General features: G+C 38.9%; 1 long non-coding RNA gene across 1 annotated transcript in view; it reads left to right on the forward strand.

The window, feature by feature from the left end:
* The first annotated feature begins 1,684 nt into the window (after positions 1-1,684).
* LOC130704745 (uncharacterized) overlaps positions 1,685-25,199 on the forward strand; it is a 103,013-nt gene continuing 79,498 nt past the window's right edge. The window contains exon 1 of the long non-coding RNA XR_009005203.1: positions 1,685-1,907. This is a non-coding gene — a long non-coding RNA (uncharacterized LOC130704745). The remainder of the gene's footprint in view (positions 1,908-25,199) is intronic.

Here is a 25,199-nt window from a genome sequence, read left to right on the forward strand (position 1 = left end):
GGTGCCGGGGGTGGTAGTAGGTGAGTAAAGGCAGATCAGGATACTCAACGGTGTTGGCGGCAGCATCAATTGGCTGCTGGAAGTCAAGGGCCCAGAGCCTGGTGGGAATATCCAACTATAGTGGAAAGAAATCAGAGGCCTATCCTTACAATCCTGGGAAGTCTCTCCGACTGTCTTACTAAAACTAAATTGCCACTCAGAACATGGGATGATATCCATGGTCTATCTATGATATTTTTTGCCTTTTTTTAATATGGTAGTTTGCCTCCAAAGACAATTATTGTTTCTTGAGCCTGTAAGATGAGGAAGTACACATTTTATTCACTATAGGCTGTCAGTGTACTGTTGGCCTACAAAATCAACTATTCAGGTAGTTTTTTCTTCTCAGAGGAAATTATAAATATTAATGGAATTTATTAATTTTATGATGAATATCAAAGAAGATAAAATATTGAACCATGAAAACCCCCAGAGTAACTGTTTGCAAATGTACCTATCATGCATTAGAAATTTTTCATTACCACGAAGTTTTTAATCACCAAATCTTTAAATATCTATGGAGTAGATTTAACGAATTGTATGACAAACTTACGTACCAGATCAAATTCTTTTTTGTGATTTTTTGTGATTTTTGGTGATGGTTCCTGAAAATATGTCTGGGTTTGGGATGAAAATGATGAAGAAGGTCCTTCACATTTAGACCAGAAGTAGTTGTAAAACATTTCCATAAGTAAGATTGGGAATTTACACAGAAAGTCTTTCATTAAAGACGAATATGAATTTCTGCAAGGACAGCAAGATATTGCATGGGAATTTGATAATACATTTGCCATGAGGAATATGGAAAAAATGCTTACATGTATTCTTTCTGAATTCTTAAAATTTCAGGGAAAATAAAGCCAAATTTCAGTAGATTCATAATACTACCAGAGTACGGTCAAAGAGCAAAAAAACAAGCAAAAAGATCAATTTAGTACTGCTTAGTTGGGACTTTTAATACAAAGTAGCTTACTTTCATTTTTAAAACTGTAATGTGTACTAGTCTTTTTTTCCCAAATAAATATGGGTTTGTGTGCCCCTTACCCATTTTCATTTATTATAACATAAAAATAAGAGATTTTCCCCAATTTAGAGTATGGTGTTTCTTATCAAATTAAATTGCCAATTCCATTTGTAAGCAACTTTTATTCTGAAAGGTTACAGCTGTGTACTCCAAAGCTAAATATATAATTCGTTCACTTTTTCTCTTTAAATTCAGTGCAACCAATTATTAAATTATCTTTCTTCATTATGTTTTTCATCCTTTACTTTTAGTCTGTGTCTTCATACGTAAATTGAATTTCTTGTAGACAACATATATTAAATCTTGAATTTTATTTTTTTACCCTCTTTTATTTCTTTACCCTCTTTTACCCTCTTATAGTCTCTGTCTTTAATTGGTATTTAGATCATTCACATTTAAAGTGATTATTGATACAGTTCTTTTAGTATCTAGCATGTTTGTAACTTTTCTATCAGTTGCTGTATGATCAGGCCACCCAAGACGGCTCTTCTCTTGCTGTCTGTACTTCCCTTGCTCAACCAGCGCCTGCTTCACCTACACCATAGTCACATGACTGACCTTCCTAAGTACATGCCCTCCCACCCCGCCCCCGCCTCAGCTGGTGATCATTCTAATCTTTGGAGCAGAACATCTCCACCAGAATAGCTTATCAAAGGAGTGGTGAGGGGCGTGCCCCTCTATTAGTTTCCCTGGTAACTGATGAGCCCACCTGACGTCAATTCCCCTGTAACTGATAAGTAACCTTCCCAGCTTCCCTGGGAGTAAAGACTGCCGCCATGTTCGGCCTGTTCGCTGTCTGCAGCACAGGAGGGAGGGCGTTGCTCCAGGACCTCGCTCCAGACAGGTAAGCTCCCCCATCCATTAAACCATTGATGTCTGTCTCGCTGACTCCGGGCCCGCTCTTCGGTCTTGAAGCTGGGCAAGCACCGGGCTTGCAGGCCTGCGGGGTGCAGCCCAGCAATTGGCCTAGCCAGCCGGGAGACCGAGGAAACTCCCGTGAGCGTGGAGATGTTGGGAAATAAGGACAGGGAATGGAAGATTGCGGGGGCCGTCGGCTAATGTATGGAGTCTAGAAGTTACGAGTGTAATCCTGAGGTGGCCATCCAGTAATGAGGGGCTCAAAAGTTCCAGGGGTAATCCTGGAGTGGTCGTCCCCGAGTACGTGGGGCCCTGAGGTAGCTGTCCTTGACGAATCGGGGCTGCTAAGAGAGTACAGAGAACTTACCACCCTACCGCCCCCTCCCCGCCCCAAAGCCATTGCTGAGATATTGGCTGCCATTATGGTTGGGGGAAAAAGAAGTTAGGCGATGAGGCAGTGGCCACAGCTGTGGGCAGGCCACTGCTTTTTATGTTAAGGCCACAGAAGCTGAGCTAACAGCCGAGGCGAAGGTTAACTTGAATGCTGATTCCTGTTCCTCTGAAAGTGAGGCAGGTGAATGTGAGTGAATGATATGTATTATTGTCTGTTACGGTTATTTATTTAAACTGACTTGGCTGTTTAGAAGCTGAAAAAAAATCCTTGAAAAGGGCCAAGATGGGAATCTTTTGACACTCTAAAACTGGTTGTTGCATATGCCCTTAGAGGAAATTAGTTTTCTAGAAAGAATTGGTATTTCTCTTCCTGCGCCTTTGAGATATAAGTGAGATTACCTGGGCTCCCAGGAATTATAATCACCTGTGATCCCTGAGAGTGAAGAAAAAAGAGGCCTTTTAAAGTCTAGCAGGAAAACTGTGGCATCTCTGTGTCTATACAGATATATGAAGAGAATTCATTGACTATCTGTCATTTCAAGTAGGATAAAATATTGGAGTATTAATTGCTGGTCAGGTCTAAGTTTATCTACCTTTGCCTTCTTAGGAGAGGAAGACTAAAGTATAAGTTTTCCAATCAGGAAATGCTGGTATGACAAATAGTTTACAATTAGTTCTTGTTTTTTGCCAGAGATTAAGGTTTTTAAGGGTTAAGATTATAATCAGTCATAATTGTAGTTATTGTAACCAAGTTTCTTTATCTATTATATTGTAATCAGATGTTTAACCATACCTTTTAAAGTCTTTTATCATTTATAGACAGTTGTTGTATTCTGATGTTATTGCAAAAGTGCTTCATCTTCAAGAAAATTCATAGGAAGGACTCTTTGACAAGTATAGGCCTCTGATAAATTTCAGGTCATACGGCTGAACAGAGAAAGAAATTAAAGACTCCTAATGGAAAACATAATGGCTTCATAAAAAGTTTACAGAAGGATTGGTTACTGAGTGAACTGGTGAATATGTTTATAATTCTTATGGTTTTTCTCTGGAATATTACTGGTTTTGATCTGTGCTTTGCAGGTCTAGGGAAGCCCTTCCCCTCGAGTTAGTTATGACTTACAGCAATTTGGTAAACTACACCTGTGGGTAGAATTGAAACATTTTTCTTTTTTCTCTGCCTGGTCCCTCCAGAAGTTGGAGATTCTTGGGTTCCAAGCAGCCATATCAGGTGAACAGGAAAGACCGTCTCCTGGCATGTGCAGGAATCTCAGTATTTTGGGGACCTCTAGAAGAGAGAAATCCACCAAGGTGGAGTCTGACGGCACGCCTTTGACATGGGTTTCCTGGCCTTGAGAGGCCTTTTGGGAATTCAGTCTGAGACTCCTTCTGAGGACTGTTCCACCACAGCCAGTTTGGAAGAAACTATGTGGTTAATTGACCAGGCTTAATTTGCAAACAAATTAGTCATGATTTGGCTGTGTTTGGTGGAGATGAGGGTAATTTGAGGGAGAAAAATATTATGTTTCGGTGGATATTAAATTCTAGTTCTGCTAATTGAGGTCTGTATTTATGAAAGTTATTGTGTTAGCCATACTTTTGCCCTGATGTTCAGGATGGGAAGAGAATTCTCTAGTGAAGTTGTCACAGAGTATAACTACTCATGGTGTGTAACACTGCTTGCTTTAAATCTGCTGCTAAAAGCACAGACACAACGGTCGTGTAACAATTTGGTATAAATGATAAAATGTATAGCCTCTAAAACGTTTCCCCATCAGTATACCTCTGAGCTTGTTCAGGGTGTGGTACCTCAGAATGCGGTTACTGCTTGTGTTTTGCTTAACGGTCATGATCTCCCCTGTGTTGTGCCTGTTAGATGTCTTAAATTTCGTCCCTAGCCTGAGCAGCAACAATGGACTCACTGTGAAATGAGTCTAACTGCTGGGTCTACAGTGAGTTGCTATTGTCATCTTTCTCTGGACTTCTATGAAAAATTGACCAGGCTAATGCGACCATGTGGGGATGACTGACAATGGGGAGAAAGACGCTTACATCTTCCTGTCACACATGCAGGTACCTCAGAAGGATGCCTGTCGGTAAATGTTACCCTACAGCACATCCTACTCTTTGCCAGGGAGACTGCCCATGCGCCCCCCTGGGCTATGCTGTGTTGAGGGAATCAGCTGGCTTCTGGACACACGAGTCCAACTAGTGGGATTAATGTTTTTTTTGGTTGGAAAGACCTCATGGGTCCACCCCTAATGGCACTCAACATAACATGGGGTGGCAGACCTGTACTGTGAGTGCTGACTCCTGGCTAGGCCACCAAAATATTTCTCTTAGAGCCAGGACCTTCCCCTCCCCATGGGGGTGGCTCTGGGTTTGTGAAACCAGGTGTGGCCTTACCTTCCTTGTAACTGGACAGGGTGCTGCTATCATTGACTCTCTCTCCATTGACCTGGTAAGTGCTTGGCTCTAAAATTTGCCCACAAATGACTGTTCTGAGAATCCTAGGTATCTCATTCTTGATACTCTTTGACTGCTGCTGTCTTTTATTGTACTTGTGATATGTGGTTTTAGTGCCCCCCTACATACATGACCATAGGGATCTCGTGGAAGAAGAGTGAACCAAGATTGTAAGGGTTGTGCAGGGTGTGTGTGGGTGGAGTATATGATCAGGCCACCCAAGATGGCTGTTCTCTTGCTCTCTGTACATCCCCTGCTTGACCAGCGCCTGCTTGACTTACACCCTACTCACTTGACTGACCTTCCTAAATACTCCTCCCACCCCTGCCTCAGCTTATGATTGTTCTCATCTTTAGATCAGAACATCTCCCCCAGGATAATTTATCAAAGGGGCAGTGAGGGGCCTGCTAGTTTCCTTGGTAACCGATGAGCCAACCTGATGTCAATTCCCTCTATAGACTGGTAACCTTCCCCTCCCCTCTGGAAGCAAAGACTGCCCCCACGTCCTGTCTACCGTCCGCTGCACACAATGCAGTGTTGGCTCTAGGACCTTGCTTCAGACCTGTAAGCTCCCCTCTTCCATTAAACCACTGATGTCTCTGTTGCTGACTCTGGGCTCTTTCTTTGGTCTTGAAGCTGGGCAAGCACAAGGCTTGCAGGTCTGTGGGGTGCAGTCCAGCCGTTGCCCTTGCTCCTTCTCCAGTTTTAATTGAATGTTTCATATGATTCTTTTTTCTTCTTAGCATATAAATTATACTTGTTTAAAATTTTTTTTAGGCATTGGCTTAGAATTTGCAATATACATTTAAAACTAATATAAATCTGCTTTCAAATAACACTGTATTATGCTTTATGGGTAGTGTGTGTACGTTTTAGCAGAGTGTTCCCAATGACTCCCTCCCATTCCTTACAACAGCTGTCATTCATTTCACTTAGCCATAAGCTATAATCACTGCATACATCATTGCTATCATTATTTTGAACAAACTTATTTATTAGGTCAGTTGAAAATGAAAAATAAAAAATCTTATTTCACCTTTACTTATTCCTTATCTGATTCTCTTTCTTTATGCAGGTCTGAGTTTCTGACCTATGTCATTTCCTTTTTCTCTGAAGAACTTTCTTTTAACATTCTTGCAAGGCAGGTCTACTGTCAACAACAACACAACAAGAATAAATTTGCTTGTCTGAGAAGTCTTTATTTCTCCTTCATTTTTGAAGTATAATTTTGCTGGATACAATTTTCTAGGTTAGTGATTTTTTTTTTCTCAACACTAATATTTCACTTCGCTCTTTTCTTGCACACATGGTTTCTGAAGAGAAGTATGATGACATTCTTATCCTTGCTCCTCTGTATGTTAGGTAGTTTTGTTTCCTCTGAGATTTTCAAAATTTTCTCTTTGTCTTTGGTTTTCTGAAGCTGGAATATGATATGCATAGGTGGAGATTTTTAAAATTTATCCTACTTGGTGTCCTCTGAGATTTGTGAATCTGTAATTTTGTGTCTCATTAATTTTAGAAAATTCTCAGCCATTATTAAAATGGCTGAGAATAAAATAGAGCATATCAGACGGAAAATATCTTAAAACTTACCAGCCAGGAAAGATACTCTATGTACAAAGAATGACAATTAGATAGACAGGAAATTTCTTATTCAAAAATAGTTACGTGAATACAATAATATGATATCTTTGAAGTACTGATAGAAAAAAACACTTTTAATAAGAAATTCTATGCCCAGGTAAACTACAATTTAAGAGTGAGGTCACAATAAAAATATACTCAGAAAGACTAAGAGAGGCTACCAGTCCTTTCTAACTCTTTTAAAAGAGCTACTAAAGGGTATAGTTTAGTAAGAAAAAAAAGAATACAGAAGGAATTCTGGATTCTGCCAGAAGAAAATTGACTAATTTATGTTTGTTAATATGGTGGACTACATATCCTGAAGAATCTCCCTCAGTAGAACACATATATTCTAAACATACGTGATAATTAGTACATATTCACTTAAGTGCATAGTTCAAAACGTCAAAAATTTAGAAGTTGAGATCATGGTTGTAAGTGATCACAGATACTTCGACTGCCCTGAGAGTGTTTATTAATGAATTTAGGTTTAATGGATTATTGGAATTAGACACAAGGCGTAGGAGTGAGTTGGGAATGTTATCCCTCTCTCCTCATACAGCTAAGAATCTTATGGTATCTGGCATTATTGTTCCCAGTTTTTCACCCCTTCCTATATCCATACCCTTTGCCATGTTGAAACTGAGTGAGAGGCAGTGACCACTGTGGCAGGCTTTTGGCTATGAAAATCAGGATCTGTTTATAAATCAAGTAATATTCTAGCAGGCTGTCAATATATTTCATTCTCAGAGACACTCTGATCTATTAGCTCACCAAACATTCCTATGAGTCAAAATGTTCTGACCATCACTAGGTGCCTGAGTCCTTTTTATTTAAAATATCCACCTTGTGCTTGGCACCAAAGTGCTAAAATTTCGTTTCTGCTGTTTTGAAGTCTCCAGTGTAATGGGGAAACCCATCTCAATGGCAGTATCCCAAAGGTCATTACTGTCTAGAAAATGAGAACAAACAGGTATTTTTAAGGTTATCCTCATTAATATATTTCTCAACGCCCTAGTGAAGGGAGTGTCTTCTGGGTCTTCTCATAGATATAGTTGGTATGTGTCTGTGTGTAGATTATACAGGATAAATCCATTTAAAGTCTTGTCTTCCTAAATCTTTGTATTCCTTTCTCTACATTAGTGCCAGGGAAACACTGGCATTTCAACTTCATTAAGCATATGCCACCATGAAGTCCAAGTTTCGGCCAACCAATTGCACTGTTAGAACGCATCCTAGCTGTACAAACTAACATTAATTTCAATATCTCTAGTAAGTGCACCCAGGTAAAAAGAATTCAGCCTGGTATAGTATAGCATAAATAGTATAGTATAATCTGTCATCCTTAATACAACAACTTTAAAATCTGTTCATAAACATATTCCCCAGGAGTCTCCAATATACATTAGCAAAGTATTACAATTCTTTTGGTGTTTAAACTACTTCCTCTTTAATCCTGCTTCTTTTTGACCCCCTGAAGTTAGTTCAGATTTGACCTTAGTTATGGTGCTAGTGGCAAAGGAATGGCTGGGGTGCATCTTGAGCAGAACGGGCATCCTCTAGTAAAGCATCTATCTAAGGTGAGGTTATTATAGGATTTACAAGCAGATGAAGGATATTCTTACAAGGGAGAGCAAGCACATTTTCTTGATGAGGAAGGCTAAGATTGACTCAGGGTTTGAAGATTCTCAGTTTCGTCTGAGTCAAGTCAGATATTCTTATTCTCAGTTTCAAGGCCCCATTCCTTGCCAAACAGTGCCCTAAATTTTATCTGAGAAACTTGGCAAGGCTTCAAATAAACTTTGTAATTTTGCAACCCACCTATTAAATTTCGCATTCAGTTTTAGTTAACATTGAATTTTTCCAGTTCAAATTACTGGTATAGTCTCTGTCTCCTGACCAGATTCTGACAGGTACCAAACATGAATTGCAGAAATGTTTGCTAAAACATTGACTTAAAGATAATGTCATCGTCCAGTTAGAAGAGTGACACTATAGTAGCAGTGATGACAAACAACACTGATAAAACAATAGATTTTGAGTCCACTTGAGTTACATAAATTAAGTGACAAGCTCAACTCAAGTCACAGTCAGAGGACCAAAGAGTTAATTTCTGGAAGTCATGGGTTATATTGCTGGAAAAAAGTCTTTCTCCTATAGTCCTTTTTTTTTTTTTTTTTTGGTAATTAATTTATTTAATTTTGGCTGTGTTGGGTCTTCGTTGCCGTGCGCAGGCTTTCTCTAGTTGCAGCGAGCAGGGGCTACTCTTTGTTGCAGTGCACAGGCTTCTCATTGTGGTGGCTTCTCTTTTTGCGGAGCATGGGCTCTAGGTGTGCAGACTTCAGTAGCTGTGGTTCGTGAGCTCTAGAGCACAGGCTCAGTAGTTGTGGCGCACGGGCTTAATTGCTCCGTGGCATGTAACCAGGGACATGGGACCAGAGCCTGAACCCGTGTCCCCTGCATTGGCAGGTGGATTCTTAACCACCGCGCCACCAGGGAAGTCCTCTCCTTTAGTCTTGTCTTCTCCCTCTAACGCCCACTTTTAGTAGAGCCTAACATCAAGGCAGCTGGCAAAGAACAAAAGTTGTTTGGAGTTCAGATCCAGCGTCATAAAGCAGGGAAAAGACAGGTGGGTATGGTTCTGAGAGGCAAGAAGATAAGGGCTTAAGGCAGACCTCAACTGGCATAGATAAGCAGCTTGAAATTGAAATAACTAAATCCAGTTCTTGCTGAAAAAGAGCATAGATTGCTCTGTGATTCATAAGAAGAGCTTTAACTTTTATGTAGAAAGGGAAAAAAAGAAATTCATGATTCAACCACTCAGTTTTCTAGTCATCTTTCTTATGTATAAAAATTGTACCCTTAAAATAGTGATCACGTAGAGCACCACTTTATGGAATTTCAGAGATGGAAATATTTTTTAGTTTTCTAGTGAATCGTCTTGTCTTTGGCATGTCTGCATTACACAGTATTGATATTAGCCTGCTGTAATCAAGCCAAAATTCGTAACCTAATGAGAGGTTAAGTCAAGTTAGGTTTTATTAATAGTTAGCCAGCAGTTTGTTGTTGTTTTTTTCTTAATTGGGCAGTTATATTGATTCCTTTGGCTCTCTGTTTCTTTATCTGTGAAATGAAAGTTTTGAAGTTTATTATGACTCCATACCTGTGAAAGTACCTCTTAGGATATCCTCACTTTCCACTGGGATTAGAAGAGGTGTCTATAAGAATAATAAGGGTCAGAACCACATTTCCAGTTACCTGTTTCGCCAGTCAAATGGTAAAGAGGAGGAGAAAAAAACCTTTTAAATGACCCCTGTCGCAAGCTTTTAATACTGAGAATATACAGATGCACCAGTGTTTGTGCATTTTATGGCAATAGGTCAGGTTTTCATCTGTTGGGACTTTTCAACTGTCATTTTAAAATGTATGAGAAATGTTACTATAGCAGAAGTGGAGAGAATTTAGCTCCTTAAAAGACAGAAGCAGCGAAATACTAAATTTCTTTTTTTAGGTTTCAGATTTAACTGTAGCACTCATGAATTTCTAAGGTTTCAAACTTGACTATTTCCACATCCATATTCATGATGCTGTTTTTATCTGTAAGTGCTACCCACTAGGTTTATTTTAGATGATCTTGTTGATACCCTGACAAGCAGTGAACCTCTCACCTTTAGGACTCAGAAATGTGAAAGATTTGGGGTGGTGCAGGAGGGTGATAAAAAGAAAGTGGATACAGGGGGAAAAAACCCTTCTGTTAATGCTCAAATATCAACATGAAAATATTTCAGTGGTCAGAATTATTCTGAAATTTAATAAAAATGTGTAAAATAGATAAAATTAAAATGTATTAAAATAATCTAGTGATTAAGACACAGAATATTTAATTCACTATAGTAATTTCAGCGTAGAAGAATATTTTCAACTAGATTAGAGATGTATTTCTCAGGGATCTTCTAAGTATCTTAAAGGGGTGCATTTGACTATTTAAAAAGAAATACACCTGAGATCATTGAAGTATTGGTAATTATGCCTTTTGACCCAGGGCTTTAGTTTTGATTAGTGTATTTTCTACCATTTTGTCAGAAGAAAAACATTTTTATATAATGAGGAAAACATAATAACATTAAAAGTAGATCTTGCTGATTTTTTAGTATAATCTCTTCAGCCACAATAATAATTCAACCTTGAGGCAAACCTACTTCACTTATTTATTTAATTTCTATTTCTGATGCCTAGTCATCTATTTTTTCTTTCAAAAATGCTGGAGTCTGGGGTAGATGTGTGTGTTGGTGTAAGAAAGAGAAGGAAAGAAAATCTACTTTAAAAAATTGATTATAATCTGTAAAATAGTTTTTTTTTGCAATTCAGTAACTTTAGTAACATACTTTAAAAAAAGTACATTCAAATATATCTAATAAAAATATTGATTAGGGATTATATTGTCAAATTGCTCATTAAACTGTGGAAATGAGTTTGGACCATTGTTCCACTTTAAATTATGTTTGACAGAATGGATGACGTGTGTAACTTGTCCATGTTCAATGTGAAGCGTGTTCAGGACCTGTTTTGCTGGACAGCCCGTAGAACCATCTTTCTGAGCACTGCTGGTTCCATTCTGAGACCAAGTTATTATTATTATCATTATTATTTTTGGCTGCCTTGCGTCTTTGTTGCTGTGCGTGGGCTTTCTCTAGCTGTGCTGAGCGGGGGCTACTCTTTGTTGCGGTGTACGGGCTTCTGATTGCGGTGGCTTCTCTTGTGGAGCATGAGCTCTAGGTGCGCGGGCTTCAGGAGTTGTGGCACGTGAGCTCAGTAGATGTGGCTCAGAGGCTCTAGAGCGCAGACTCAGTAGTTGTGCACGGGCTTAGTTGCTCGGCAGCATGTGGGATTTTCCTGGACCAGGGCTCGAACCTGAGTCCCCTGTATCGGGAGGCAGATTCCCAACCACTGCGCCACCAGAAAAGCCCCCGAGACCGAATTTTGAGACTTAAATTGTAGAGCTCTTGAGAAAATAAATGAGGAGTGAAAAAGAAGCATAGAGAATTTTCATTTTAATATTTGTTGTTTAAAGGATACCGTATTCTTATCGGAGTGAAAAAAATACCATTCCCACATTTATTCTGCTGATCCTTTTCTCCATGAGCCAAAAGAATTGCACAGAAATGTAGTTTTTATGGTAGCCTCCAGAGATACTGAAGTGACAATGATATCTGTATCCTAGATCAGAATGTACTTATCACTGGCAAAATGAGTTAGCATGACTAAAACCCAAATGAATGTTATTTTACCCCCTGACGACCTTCAGAGTACTTATTTCATTTTATTGTTATCGCTTATTTAATTTTCTGCCTATGACAGTATAAGTTAAGTAAGGGCAGGTTCTATATACATTTTATTTTACACTGTTTTCACAGTGCTTAGTATAAGGTCTGGTTCTTAGTAAACTGTTAATAAGTATTTGTTGAATGTATGTCTGAGGAATAAATAAATAATGCTATGACTGCAGTTGCTTAAGCAATGCTCTACTGAATGGAGGGTAAAAATTTTACATAAGAGAACTACAGTCTACAGTAAGAATAATCAAATGATCAATTCTTGACCAGGGATCAATGGCTGAGCTGGTAATAGTCAACCTACTGGGAAATTCTAAAGTTTAGTCACTCATCAATCATCTTTTGAAAAGCAAGTATCGAACACCTATTATGTACTAGTTCCTGGAATAAGCTCTAAGGCCACAATTCCCAGCCAACAATTCTAGACATTTTTCAATCTGTAGGACAGTCCTTCACAGTGAAGAATTGTCCAAGGTTCCATAGGATTCTGAAATATTTTGCCATACTTTCACATACCATATTTCATTCGGTGTAAGATACCACTGATTTTTAAGATAAATGATTATGTATAACTGAGAAGGGAGAAATGCTATAAGTTGTGACACATGCCTTTACTCTAGTTCTGTATGAAACATAGATCAGTCTTCATAGCTCTTGTAGCTTTGAAATTTCTTTTATCATCTCTGAGGGATCTACAAATTCTCCTGAGATCTGTTGCATTGGGTGACACGTGGTAGGAAATCTTGCACATGATTCATTAAGAAAACATAAGCCAACATCTTCTAATGGTGTCTACCTTCCTTAAATAAGGAATGTGTGCTTCTTTCTTAAAGGAGGAAGCAATTTAGATGTTCCTTTGGGAAAAAAAATTGAATATGATCATTCTTCCAATTATTAATATTTTAAAATTTCAAAATTATGCCCAGCTACACAGCTTTCCATGCCTTTGAATAGCTATTTATTTCAACGTTGAATCATACATGATCTTTTTTTTTAACATTTTTTTATTTTTTTATTTTTTAAATTTGTTTATTTATTATTTATGGCTGTGTTGGGTCTTCGTTTCTGTGCGAGGGCTTTCTCTAGTTGTGGCAAGTGGGGGCCACTCTTCACCACGGTGCGCGGGCCTCTCATTATCACGGCCTCTCTTGTTGCGGAGCACAGGCTCCAGACGCGCAGGCTCAGTAATTGTGGCTCACGGGCCTAGCTGCTCCGCGGCATATGGGATCTTCCCAGACCAGGGCTCGAACCCGTGTCCCCTGCATTGGCAGGCAGATTCTCAACCACTGCGCCACCAGGGAGGCCCCATGATCTTTTAAAAGGACATTTTATATAGTAATTAAACTCAACACAGGTAATATCTACAAAGCAGATAATGCAGTTGAACTGATGACACAATGAACAGCTGACCAAGTTTCTGATCTTGACTGCCACCTGGTTGAAACCGACTGTAAGAAGCCCTTGACTATAAAACAAATTTCCTAATTTCAAAGAACTTAAAATGTGAGGAAAAACGTTACCCAGAGACAGTAGGTGAAAGATTTGTTTTTGTAGTTATGAGTCCAGAACCTAAATCCATTTTGTTCAGTTGTTCATCATTTTGGAAGGTCAAGTCACTGATGGAAAAGATATTTGTGGTATTAGAGGCTCTTACATCACACACCTGTAAGTGTCAGCATTAGGAGCCAATACATTCAATGTAATTCTTCATTGCAAATATCTGAGTAATTCAAATTTTGTCCTGTTCAAGGATTTATATATTGACATATAGCCTCCTTAATTATAAGTAATTTCCCTTTATTATTCCGTATACTAAAGTGAAGGAATTTTGTTGATTTCTTTTGAACACAGTTTACTGCTTTATTATATTTATAGTGGTATAAAAATATAATTTCAAATGACCATAACCACATTATATATTACGATTGATAGGTTTTACATACTGAAATAGTGATAGTTTAAATAATACTTGAAATTCACTGACATTCTTTATACAGATGCATCCACATGTTTTTCTAAGGTCTATAAACTTTTAATCTGATCTTATTCATATTCTTAGAATTTTCACACATCCTTAAAGTGTTAACTAAGCTCAGGAACTTTTTTTCTGAAAGAACTGGCATTTTTTACGAAAGCAATTACCCCCGAAAGCAGCTGTGCTTAATGATACATAGTAACTGATAGGATATTGATGGCTTTTGATGTATCAAAAATTCCTTTTTATTTAGAGCAAAAGCAAAAACTTTCACCTGGGCATCCAGACCACCTTCTAAAGACTGACCATATCCTTGAAATAGAACTCATTCGAAGGTATTTCACATAGCCGTTTCCGTTTTAATAGTCAAATGAGGATTGTAGTCTTCAATCTGAAAATCTTCAGCTTCCAAGTAATTAATAATCTCAATTTTTTTTTTAAAGAGGGCTTGAGTTTTAGCTCAGTTTTTTTAATTAATTAATTAATTAATTAATTTTTGGCTGTGTTGGGTCTTCGTTTCTGTGCGAGGGCTTTCTATGGTTGCGGCAAGCGGGGGCCACTCTTCATCGCGGTGGGCGGGCCTTTCACTGTCGCGGCCTCTCTTGTTGCGGAGCACAAGCTCCAGATGCGCAGGCTCAGTAGTTGTGGCTCGCGGGCTCTAGAGCGCAGGCTCAGTAGTTGTGGCTCACGGGCCCAGTTGCTCCGCGGCATGTGGGATCTTCCCAGACCAGAGCTCGAACCTGTGTCCCCTGCATTAGCAGGCAGATTCTCAACCACTGGCGCCACCAGGGAAGCCCAATTATCTCAATTTTTTTTGAAGAGTGTGAAGTTAAGGAAAGGTCTGATTATCTTTCAATGGTTCAATACGATTTAAGTAGCCACGAGCCTCTCCAAACTTTGTTCAAAGTCTCTTGTCTTCAGGTCTGTGATGCGTGGGATCATGTAAGTGATGCTGAAAGGTCCCTTGGGATGCATGTCTCCTGTCACCCGCTGAAGTTCACTGTTCACCAAAGAACCGGCTACTGGCATGCCACCAGTGCTAACAAAGGGAGTGTTTTTTTTGGGGGGGGGAATTCTAAGCCCACCTAATGACTCTTTTGTCATTGGGGTTGGTTTTGATTACCACAGTAACCTTTGGCAGTTGGTCTACTTCTTGACCTGAATAATCTGGTTCATCTCTTTGCATTTCGTCCCAGTGCTTCTACTGAAAAGCTTGTTCCCGATCTCCTTCTGGTGGGGAATCCAAGACTGTCCAAAAAAGTTTTGGGATTCATTGGCATAGTCGGATTTACTCTCTTGGAAGACAATTCTTCAGCATGTGTGGATGTCTTGATAACCATAGTAAATCTTCTCAGAACTGGTTTGTCCTTTTTCCTGAATCCATAGTGAGAATGTGCTCCATCTTCCCAAGGTACTAAAGCTGGCTAAGGGGATGTGGTTCCTGCTCTGGCTCTGGCTGAGCCAGTGGGCAGGTACCGGGAGCCTGTGCTCACCTCCTGTGCAGCAGGCAGCACCTCAGGCTGTTGCAAAGGCCATTGGGCCTATTGATATTTTAAGTGTGTGTTTATATAGGTGCGTTAACTATGGCTTTCATATCAGGATAGTAAAGGGACTAAATATATTTCTCAATAGAAGGAGTTGGTCTGATGGGTCGAGAATCATGGAACAGAAATATGCTATTCCTGCTCTCAGGTAGCTAACAGTGTCATTGAAGAAGTGGAAATAGTTTCAGCAAAGTGGAAAAAACATTGTGATAGTGGTAATCGCAAGGCGGTGCTATAAAAGCACGAAGGAGGGCACTTAGCAGGTAGGGCTTCCTAGGGGAGGGAATTTCTGAGCTGACTTGAAGAAAGAGTTGGAGTTGGCCAAGTGAATGGAAGTCATTCCAGGCAGAGGAGCAGAACTATGGAGGTGTGAGCCAGCATAGCATGCATGAAGATCTGCAAGTGGTTTGGGAAGTTGAATCCAAAGAAACAGTCCTTAAAATTGAATCTAGACTTCTTTTGAAGTCTAGACCCCTCATTCTCCCACCCCCCATCACCCATGCACAGTGAGTATAAATCTATAGGCAAAAGGAGAATAAGAGAGGGGATATTGGTGGATAAAAGTTTATTACATTTTGTGAATTTTTGTAGCAGGAGTAGAGATGATATTTAAAATTATTTGAAAATAATTATGGCGTAGGGTCCCAGCTACCAAAAAGAACTGCCAGATACAGTGCTGGAGCAGTTGTCTGGGGACCTTCTGCTGAGACAGTCATGTGCCGCATGGTCTCTATCAACCCTTTGTTTGCCTCTTTAGATTTACTCTCCACTTGACCCTTAGGGCTGAGAGGGCTGCCTTGCCCTTTGGCTTCTTGTTTGTTCAGCTCATGGAGGCACCAGGAGATGTGAGGGTCTTTATTGCAGACCCTGGCTCCTTCCATGCTGGGTCAAGATTTGGCAGTCTTTGCTGTGATCCACATAAGACCATAGTCTCTGTAGAGTGATTATTCTGTAGCAATAGCTCTACTTAGTTGTGACAACTGTTCCCTTTCCTTGTTTTTTCCAGTTGAGGGGAGGTGATAGCTTTCTAATCTTCATGAGTCTGGGGTCCTGCCCTATCACTTCTTGGCTTGCCTTAACCCTTTCCACATCCCAGTCAATGGTCTCTTCATTAAACCTTTCAGTGATCCATTTAAGGGTGCCATCTGTGTCCCTTGAAGAGGTGTGTGTGTGTCTGTCTGTCTGTCTGTCTGTCTGTGAAAGGAATGTTTCCAGACGATGCGGGGGCAAGAGGGAACACAAGGAATTTTGGGTTGGCTGCCAGTAACCGACAGGCACAAGAGTATTTCTATTTCAAAAGCTTGCGTGGCCAAACTGGGAAGTGCCTGTTGAATATCAGCAATGGATAGAATAAATATTACATACTTAACAGAACAGAAGTTTATACAGAAGAGAGGAGGACTTAGTTGCCCCCGCCAATGCACAGAGTCATAACTTAGGGATGGTATAAATATCAAAGTATAGAAAATAAAGTCCAGAACGGAAAATGGTATAAGCAAAAGCATTGATTTTTTTTTTCCTGTATATAGAACTGAAACCTCAACTACTATTTCCATCCCTCTGTACATTGAATAAGTAACTACATGTATAGCCTTCAGACAAGACATTATAGGTTATTCTCTAGAAACTGAACAAGAACTACTTGGGATTTAAAGCAAATGCAGGTTATTAATTGGAAGGCTTTTTTTCAAGGATGATTGATATCTATTCTCTTGTCCGCATCTAGCCTACACTGCATATATCTCCAATTAGGAGACTGGAGACTTCTTCTCTGGAGAACTGAATGGCTCCAGGGAAAAGTCCTTCACATATTGAGCTGCATATGGAATAGGAAGCCTAGGAATCCCCCAGTGGAATTATGGCTCCCACCCAGTCACCCCAAAGTGAAACATGCCAGTTGACACATCTCATCCACACATAGAAAGCTGCTAGTTAGCTTTTTAAACATTCATCTTTAATATGTATTGTCAACCAAAAATATCTAGGCATGAGTAAAGCCCGCTAAATGAAAAAGAGAGTCCCATCAACAAAATGAAAAGACAACCCACAGAATGGGAGAAAATATTTGCAAATGAAGCGATTAATCTCCAAAATATACTAACAGCTCATGCAGCTCTATGTCAAAAGAATAAACAACCCAATCCAAAAATGGGCAGAAGATCTAAATAGACATTTCTCTGAAGAAGACATACAGATAGCCAACAGGTACATGAAAAGATGCTCAACATCACTAATTATTAGAGAAATGCAAATCAAAACTACAGTGAGTTATCACCTCACACTGTTCAGAATGGCCATCAAGAAGTCTACAAATAATAAATGCTGGAGAGGGTGTGGAGAAAAGGGAACCCTCCTATACTGTTGGTGGGAATGTAAATTGGTGCAGCCACTATGGAAAACAGTATGGAGGTTCCTTAAAAAACTAAAAATAGAACTATCATATGACCCAGCAATCCCACTACTGGGCATATACCTGGAGAAAACCATAATTCAAAAAGACACATGCACCCCAGTATTCATAGCAGCACTATTTACAATAGCCAAGACATGGAAGCAACCTAAATGTCCATCGATAGAGGAATGGATAAAGAAGATGTGGTACATATATACAGTGGGATATTACTGAGCCATAAAAAGAATGAAATAATGCCATTTACAGCAACATGGATGGACCTAGAGATTATCATACTAAGTGAAGTAAGTCAGACAAAGACAAATATATGATATCACTCATATGTGGAATCTAAAAAAATGATACAGATGGACTTACTTACAAAACGAAAACAGACTCTCAGACTTCAAAAACAAACTTGTGGTTACCAAACGGGAAAGGTCGGGGCGGGGGGGGGGGGCGTAAATTAGGAGTTTGGGATTAACATGTACACACTACTATATTTAAAATACACAACCAACAAGGACCTACTGTATAGCACAGGGAACGCTACTCAATATTCTGTAATAACCTATATGGGAAAAGAATCTGTAAAAGAATAGATACATGTATATGAATAACTGAATCACTTTGCTGTACGCCTGAAACTAAGACAACATTGTAAGTCAACTATACTCTAATAAACAATAAAAATTAAATTTAAAAAATAGAGTGAAAATGGAAGGAAGGAAATGATAACACATGAAATACAAGAAAATATTTTATAATTGAGAAATATGAATATCCAGATTTAAAGGATTTACCAATTCGCCACTATCAAGACTGAAAATGGCCCACACTAGGACACTTCATAATGAACTTTCAGAGCACAGATAAAGAAAATTTCAGAACACTGATATAAATATCTCGTAAGTACTAGGAAAGACCACATGTAAAGGGCTGGGTATCAGAATAGAATCAGATATCTCAAGTCTGGAAACAACAAGACAATAGGAGATGGCTTTCAAAATTCTGAAGGAAAGTCTATCTACCTACTTGTTAGCTAGCTATCATCTATCTCCATCTACCTTTCTGAGAACTTTATACTCGTACTGCCAATGAAAAGTAGGGAAGATGAAGACCTATTCAGAAGGTTTGCCTTCTATGCAAACTCTCTTAAGCTATTAGCGGAGGATGTGTTCCAGCAAAATGAGGGAATACATCAAGAAAGAGGAAAATATAGAATCTAGGAAACCATGTCTCTAACAAAGGAGAGTAACAAAGAGATGCACCAGAATAAAAGCTGTTCGGCAAGCTGAAGGAACAACCAGTCTTGTCTGGAGTAGGAGAAATGGAGGCCTTAATGATGGAGCACTCCAGAAAAAAAAATGTAGACCCAGTAGGTTGCATGAAATTGTAGATAGCAAATTAGAGATAAAGTATTAAAGATATTTACATGGAAATTATGTAAGAAAAAATTGTCACAATAATAAACTCCATAAGATAGGCAATAAAGTCTTGATAATCCTTTTCTGTATAGAAAATTATATTTCCTAAATCATATTAATGAATTGATTCAACTGGTAGCTTTTAACTCTATTCAAATAATAGGAGAGGGGGAGTGGAGGTATAAGAAAATGCACATATATCATATATGGAAATCAGTAATAGGTAAACTGTTGACATAATGTGTAAACTGCCATAAATCTAGATATAGAAGTATAAGCATATGTAGCAGAGACTTCTAGTTGTCACCCAGTAGCCTGTCTGCCCTTCTTCAATAGGAAGAGTTGGCACACGGCTGGCCAGTGCAAGCCCTACGTCTCCCTCCTCACTGTGGCTTGGATGACGTTTTGTTTAAGGAGATGTATAGACACATTTTAAGTGACAGCCACCTGGAATCTCTCATAAGGGAGAATATGCTCACGTGCCCTCATGTGCCCTTTGCTCCTTCTTTGCTTCTTTCTCCCTCTTGCTGCCTGAAACATGGACGCTACCTCAGACCAGGAGAACAAAGGCCATATTCTAGTGGTGGTGGAATGTGAATTGAGAAAATTCTGGGTCCCTATACTGCAAATCTTTTAAGTGAGAGAAAAGCAAGCAAACAAAACTCCCTTTTCACTTACTTGAGGGACTGCTTTGAGCTTTGAAGAGCCAAACCTAACACTATTTTAGTGTGTGATGAGAAATATGGAGTTAACATCCAGAGGAATCAACTGAAAGGATGAAAAGTGGTTGTCTTTGGGGAGGAGGCCTGGAGCTAGGGAGGGACAAAGCAAGACACTGCAGTTTTCCATTACAGGTTTCAGTAATAATAGGTTGAAAATGAAATTGCTACCTTTGTATACTAAAATTGGTTGAATATCAACTTCATGAAGTTCAATCTAATAGATTTTTGTCAAGCTAGATGCATGTATTGGTATGATTAAAACATTTGAAATGACAAAAAAGAAAGATGAGACTGGGAAAGTAGACAGGAGTCATCTTGAAGGGCCTTGTATATTGTGGTAAGGAGTTTGTAGTTGAATGTGATCAGATTGGTATTGTGGAGATGACTCCCACGTGGAGAAGAGAGCTGAAAGGGTAAGAATCAGCAGCTATAATAAACAAAAATGAAAGAGGCTTTTATGGTAATCATTTGACAGATTAGACTAAACCAAGGCTAAAGAAGAGAGGATCAGCTCAAGAAATATTAGTTAAACCCAACAGAGCTGCACTACCAACCACAAGAGGGTGGGAGATGGAGGAGAGGCAGTACCACCAAGTGGTTCAGACCCTGTCCCTGGAGTCCTTCCATCTGCGGCTGTCACTCCATGTTTGACTTCTTTTTTTCTTTTAGAATATTTTTATTTATTATTTTTTATTGGAGTATCATGTTGTGTTAGTTTCTGCTGTAGAACAAAGTGAATCAGCTACATGTATACATATATCCCCTCCCTCTTGAGCCTCCCTGCCACCCCCCCATCCCACCCATCTAGGTCATCACAGAACACCAAGCTGAGCTCCCTGTGCTGTACAGCAGCTTCCCACTAACTATTTTACACATGGTAGTGTATATGTGTCAATGCTACTCTCTCAATTTGTCCCACCCTCCCCTTCCCCCCTTGTGTCCACGAGTCCGTTCTTTATGTCTGCGTCTCTTTTCCTGCCTTGCAAATAGGTTCCTCAGTACCATTTTCCTAGATTTCATATACATGCTTTGATATACGATATCTGTTTTTCTCTTTCTGACTTACTTCACTCTGTATGACAGACTCTAGGTCCATCCACATCACTCTCCATGTTTGACTTTGACAAGATTCTGCAAGGATTCTATGCTTCCTGTTCCCCCTCTGTAAAATGGATATAATAGGAGTAGCTTTTCTTGGAGTTGTGGTGAAGATTACGTGCAAGAGCACATGTGAAGCACTTAGCAAACTGCCTGGTGCAGACTGAGTGTTGAATAAATGTCAGCTGCTATTATTACTGCAGGTTGATCTATTTACGGCGAGGAAGCACAGGAGTAGGCTCAGACTGGGGAGTGGGAAGATCTTGAACTCTATTCTGGAATGTGGAGTTTGAGGTCCTGACTATCCAAGCGGTCTGTCCACTAAAGAGGATTTACAGGAGAAAAGTTGGGCTACACACAGGAGTCATGGGTATTCAGGTAGAATTTGAAACTATGGGAACTAATTAATTCTACATCTGAGAGCAGTGTGCAGAGTGAGTAGAACATAAATAAATAAATAAATAAATAAAGCAGGAAAACCAATATTTACAGGGAAGGGAGGCTTAAAAGAAATTAAGGAGACATCAGCAATTTGGGAGGGGAACATAGGGAAGAAACACTTTCAAATAGTCTTTGAGCATGCTCAAACACGACAAGGCTTTGGGCATGTCCATTGGCTTTAGTAGCAAAGGGGTTGTTGCAAACCTTGTGTTCCAAGGAGCACAAAGCCAGAGGGCAGAAAGCAGAGGCACTGTATTATGAAGGAGGCAAACCGAGCCCCTGGGCTTTGACTACTCTTTCTAGAAGCTTGTCTGGGAATGAAATAACTGGGAGAGATTTGAGAATGTGTACACATGCAAATAAATAAGATGTCAGAAAAGAGGAAAAAAAATATATGGGAAAGAGTACACATAGAGGGCAGGGTCCCTGAGGATATGTTCTCTGATTCTTCTGTTTTGCTTTCTCAGATAAGTAGGATTTGTAAATTCAGAAAGATGAATCATTATTTTTGGCACTTACTTACATAAGATCTCTCTTAAAGCCCTCATGGGAGCACGTGTTTTGTCCTGTTATATATCCTTTTTCTGTATCGTTTCTTAAAATAAATAACATATTCAAAGGAACAGTGAGAGAGAAATCAATCTGCAGTGACATCACATGTCTAGGGATTATTCTCTGTGTCCAAACAGAAATAGCTCTTTTTAATAGCTTTTCCTATTAACATGCCACCTCTTGGAAGAAAAAGAAAGTGCTGTGCCTCACAGTTGGAAAACTTTTCTATTTTAACTTCTCCAAAAAGGTAATTGAGTGATTTCATCTGTCTATAAAAGTAGCAGGTGTGTGCGTGTGTTTAAGAGACTTGGGAGTTGAACTTAAAAGTCTTTCTATAATTAAAGATATTTTCAAACTGTCAGTGCAAACAATTATAAATATATTTGATCTCAGGATGTGACAGAGGCATTTCTAGTAACAAGAAGTGCGTGCATGCAGCCCCTGCGAGGGGCTCCTATGCTGAGCTCTGCCCCTGCAGCCCTGCTTCAGAGCCACTATAAATAGAGACAGTGCGCATAGGAGAACCAATATGCTCTTCTGTATCAGCATCTGATTGATCCCAGGAAATGAACTGCTATTAAAGCTGATGACAAGAACTGGATGATTATTTTCAAATTATTTTAAATAGGTTTTCAATGCATACGCTGCTTGACATGTAAGGAAAATGTTATTTACATATATATAACTTTGAGAGAACTGAGGAAAAGCTCAATGAGAAATAGCCTTCATGATTACCAAGCCCATGTCCTTCTAGGCCAGAATACTACCATGTGTGTTCCTCATGTGAGTTCTGATTATTTGCCAGACACTGTGCTATGTACTTAAAAAGCGTTTACAATTGTTAACGATTACAGTCCTATGCCATAGATACCAGTATCACCCCATTTAGCAGAGGAGGAATTCGAATCTCAGTTGAATGACTTTCCCACTTTTTGAGATTTGGTATGTGGGATTTAGAGCTACTAGTGGGGAGACCAGTCTTCCTAGCAGTTTGAAAATTGAGTGATATTTTGGGGCAAAACAACTAAGATTAAAGAAAATATCCTCACTTTATGAAATTGGTATATTCCTCAAAAGTTGTGGGCCTGGATGTATATATAAATTTTATAAGTGTCTACAGCTCTATTTGAAAGGGGCCCTGCTGTGAACACTGAGTAAAGTGTTCTATAAGCAAAGAGTATAAGTGATTATTTCCCAAATAAACACACTCGTATGGAACTAACTGCACAAATGGGGACCTCAGTGCTTCATACCGTGTGGCTAAGATGTGGACTGCTGTAAATTGAGTGTCACGGCACATGGTGGCCACTAGAGACGGGGCCATGCTCCACCAAGGGCATGGAGCGGGCATGGAGCTGGCCTGGGCCTGCGAGCAGCACGCCATCTCCCGTGCCCTTCTTGGTAAGGGTGTCTAGCGTAGACTTTTATGATTCCTGCTATGTTTCCATGATTCCAAATCTTTTTTGAAATATTTTTGTAAATATCCCATAGTTTCCTAAGAAAATTTTATTATGTGCTCCTTTATTTCTTGTTATTTTTATATTATTTCAAATTTATAGAAATGTGAGAATAGTTCAAAGAACTATGTCCATACCTTTAACCAGATATACCAATTGCTTACATGTCCCCCAGTTTCTCTTATCATTTTCTCTCACTCTCTCTAAATGCTTATTTTTTATTCTGAAACACTTAAGAATAAATCTCAGACATCATGCCCCTTTGTCCTAAAGAGTTCAATGTGTCTATCCTAGGAACAAAGATATTCTTCTACATAACCCACATAACTGCGATTATAAAATCAGGACACTTAACACTGATACATTCCTATTATCTAATGGTGTATATTCAAATTTTATCAATTGTCCCAATTATGTTCTTTGTAGTTATTTTTTTCCCAGTCTAGGGTCCAATCCAGGACCATACATTGTATTATGTCTCTTTAATCTGGAACTGTTGCTCTGTCTTTCTGTGTCTTTCATGATTTTGACAATTTTAAAAAAAGTACAGGCTAGCTCTTTGACAGAATGTCCCTCAGTTTGGGCCTGTTTGATATTAACTCATAATTAGACATTAGACCATGTGTTGTTAGCAAGAATTCCAAAGAAGTGATATATCTTTCTTGGTGTTTCACAGCAGGTAGCACAAGATTCATTTAGTCCCATTACTGATGACCTTGATTTTCACCACTTAGTAACATGGTAGCTACCAAGTCTCTCCTTTGTAAAGTTATTGTTTCTCTCTTCGTCATTAATAAATAATTTGTGCGGGCATCCATTGACGATTCTTGGCTGAATGAATTATTACTGTGGTATTCCAAAGTGGTGATTTTCTAACTTTTCTTGCATAGCAAAGAATGTTATCCCCTGTTATGTATTTATTCACTTATTTATCTCAGTTTACATGAGTTTGGACTCATGGATTTTATTTTGTTCAATAGGATGCAATATTTCATTATCATTATATGAGGTGATGGTATGTTAATTAACTTGATGGGGGAACCCCTTCACAAAGTATATCAAATCATCACATTATACACTTTCAAATCTTACAGTTTTTCTGGTCAATGATGCTTCAATAAAGCTGAAAAAAATACATTCTCATAGCATGGAATTTGATTCTAATATATAAAAAATCAATTATGAATAGTCAGTGATCTTGAAGAGTGGTATCTTTGTTGTAATCAGTGTACCACTTCTCAAACAATCTACTAATATTTCTCTTTTTTAAGCTAGTATAAAGTTCACCACTATCAGTAGGATGATTCTCCCTTTTAGATTTTAGGTTCTGGTAAATTCACATTAGTCACACCTTCTGTAAGATTTTTCTATTTTCTTTGCTCAGGCACCCTCTTAACCTCAAAGAACAACTTGAGAGGTCAGGAATGGATTAAAATATATGTTGATAATAAATAGTTGCTTCTAATAATTATTGATTCATTTCTCTGTGTACTTTAGTCCAATAAGTATTATCCATTTGGCCTCTTAACAGCCTATTTTGTTTGGGATGTCTTCTGGTCAGTCTCTCTTTACAAATCCTACATTGTAGAATTCTCAAAATTAGATCTTATTTGCATGTGTAGAAATCTACAAACTTATGACCAAAAGTGAAATGGCATAAACTTACATGTGAATCTATTGATTACCATTGCTTCTCATATTGTCATTGAACAGGAGAGGCACGGAATGGTTTAACTGAAATTATACCAGGGAAACTCTGTGTACCATGTTCAGAGGCTAAAGAACAAGGAATCTAATAATTGTGAAACTTCCTGGAGAAAAATTACCTGGAAGAAAATTAGAGTTTGGAAGGATT

The sequence above is a fragment of the Balaenoptera acutorostrata genome, chromosome 14, assembly GCF_949987535.1.
Source record: "Balaenoptera acutorostrata chromosome 14, mBalAcu1.1, whole genome shotgun sequence".
Lineage (NCBI taxonomy): Eukaryota > Metazoa > Chordata > Mammalia > Artiodactyla > Balaenopteridae > Balaenoptera > Balaenoptera acutorostrata.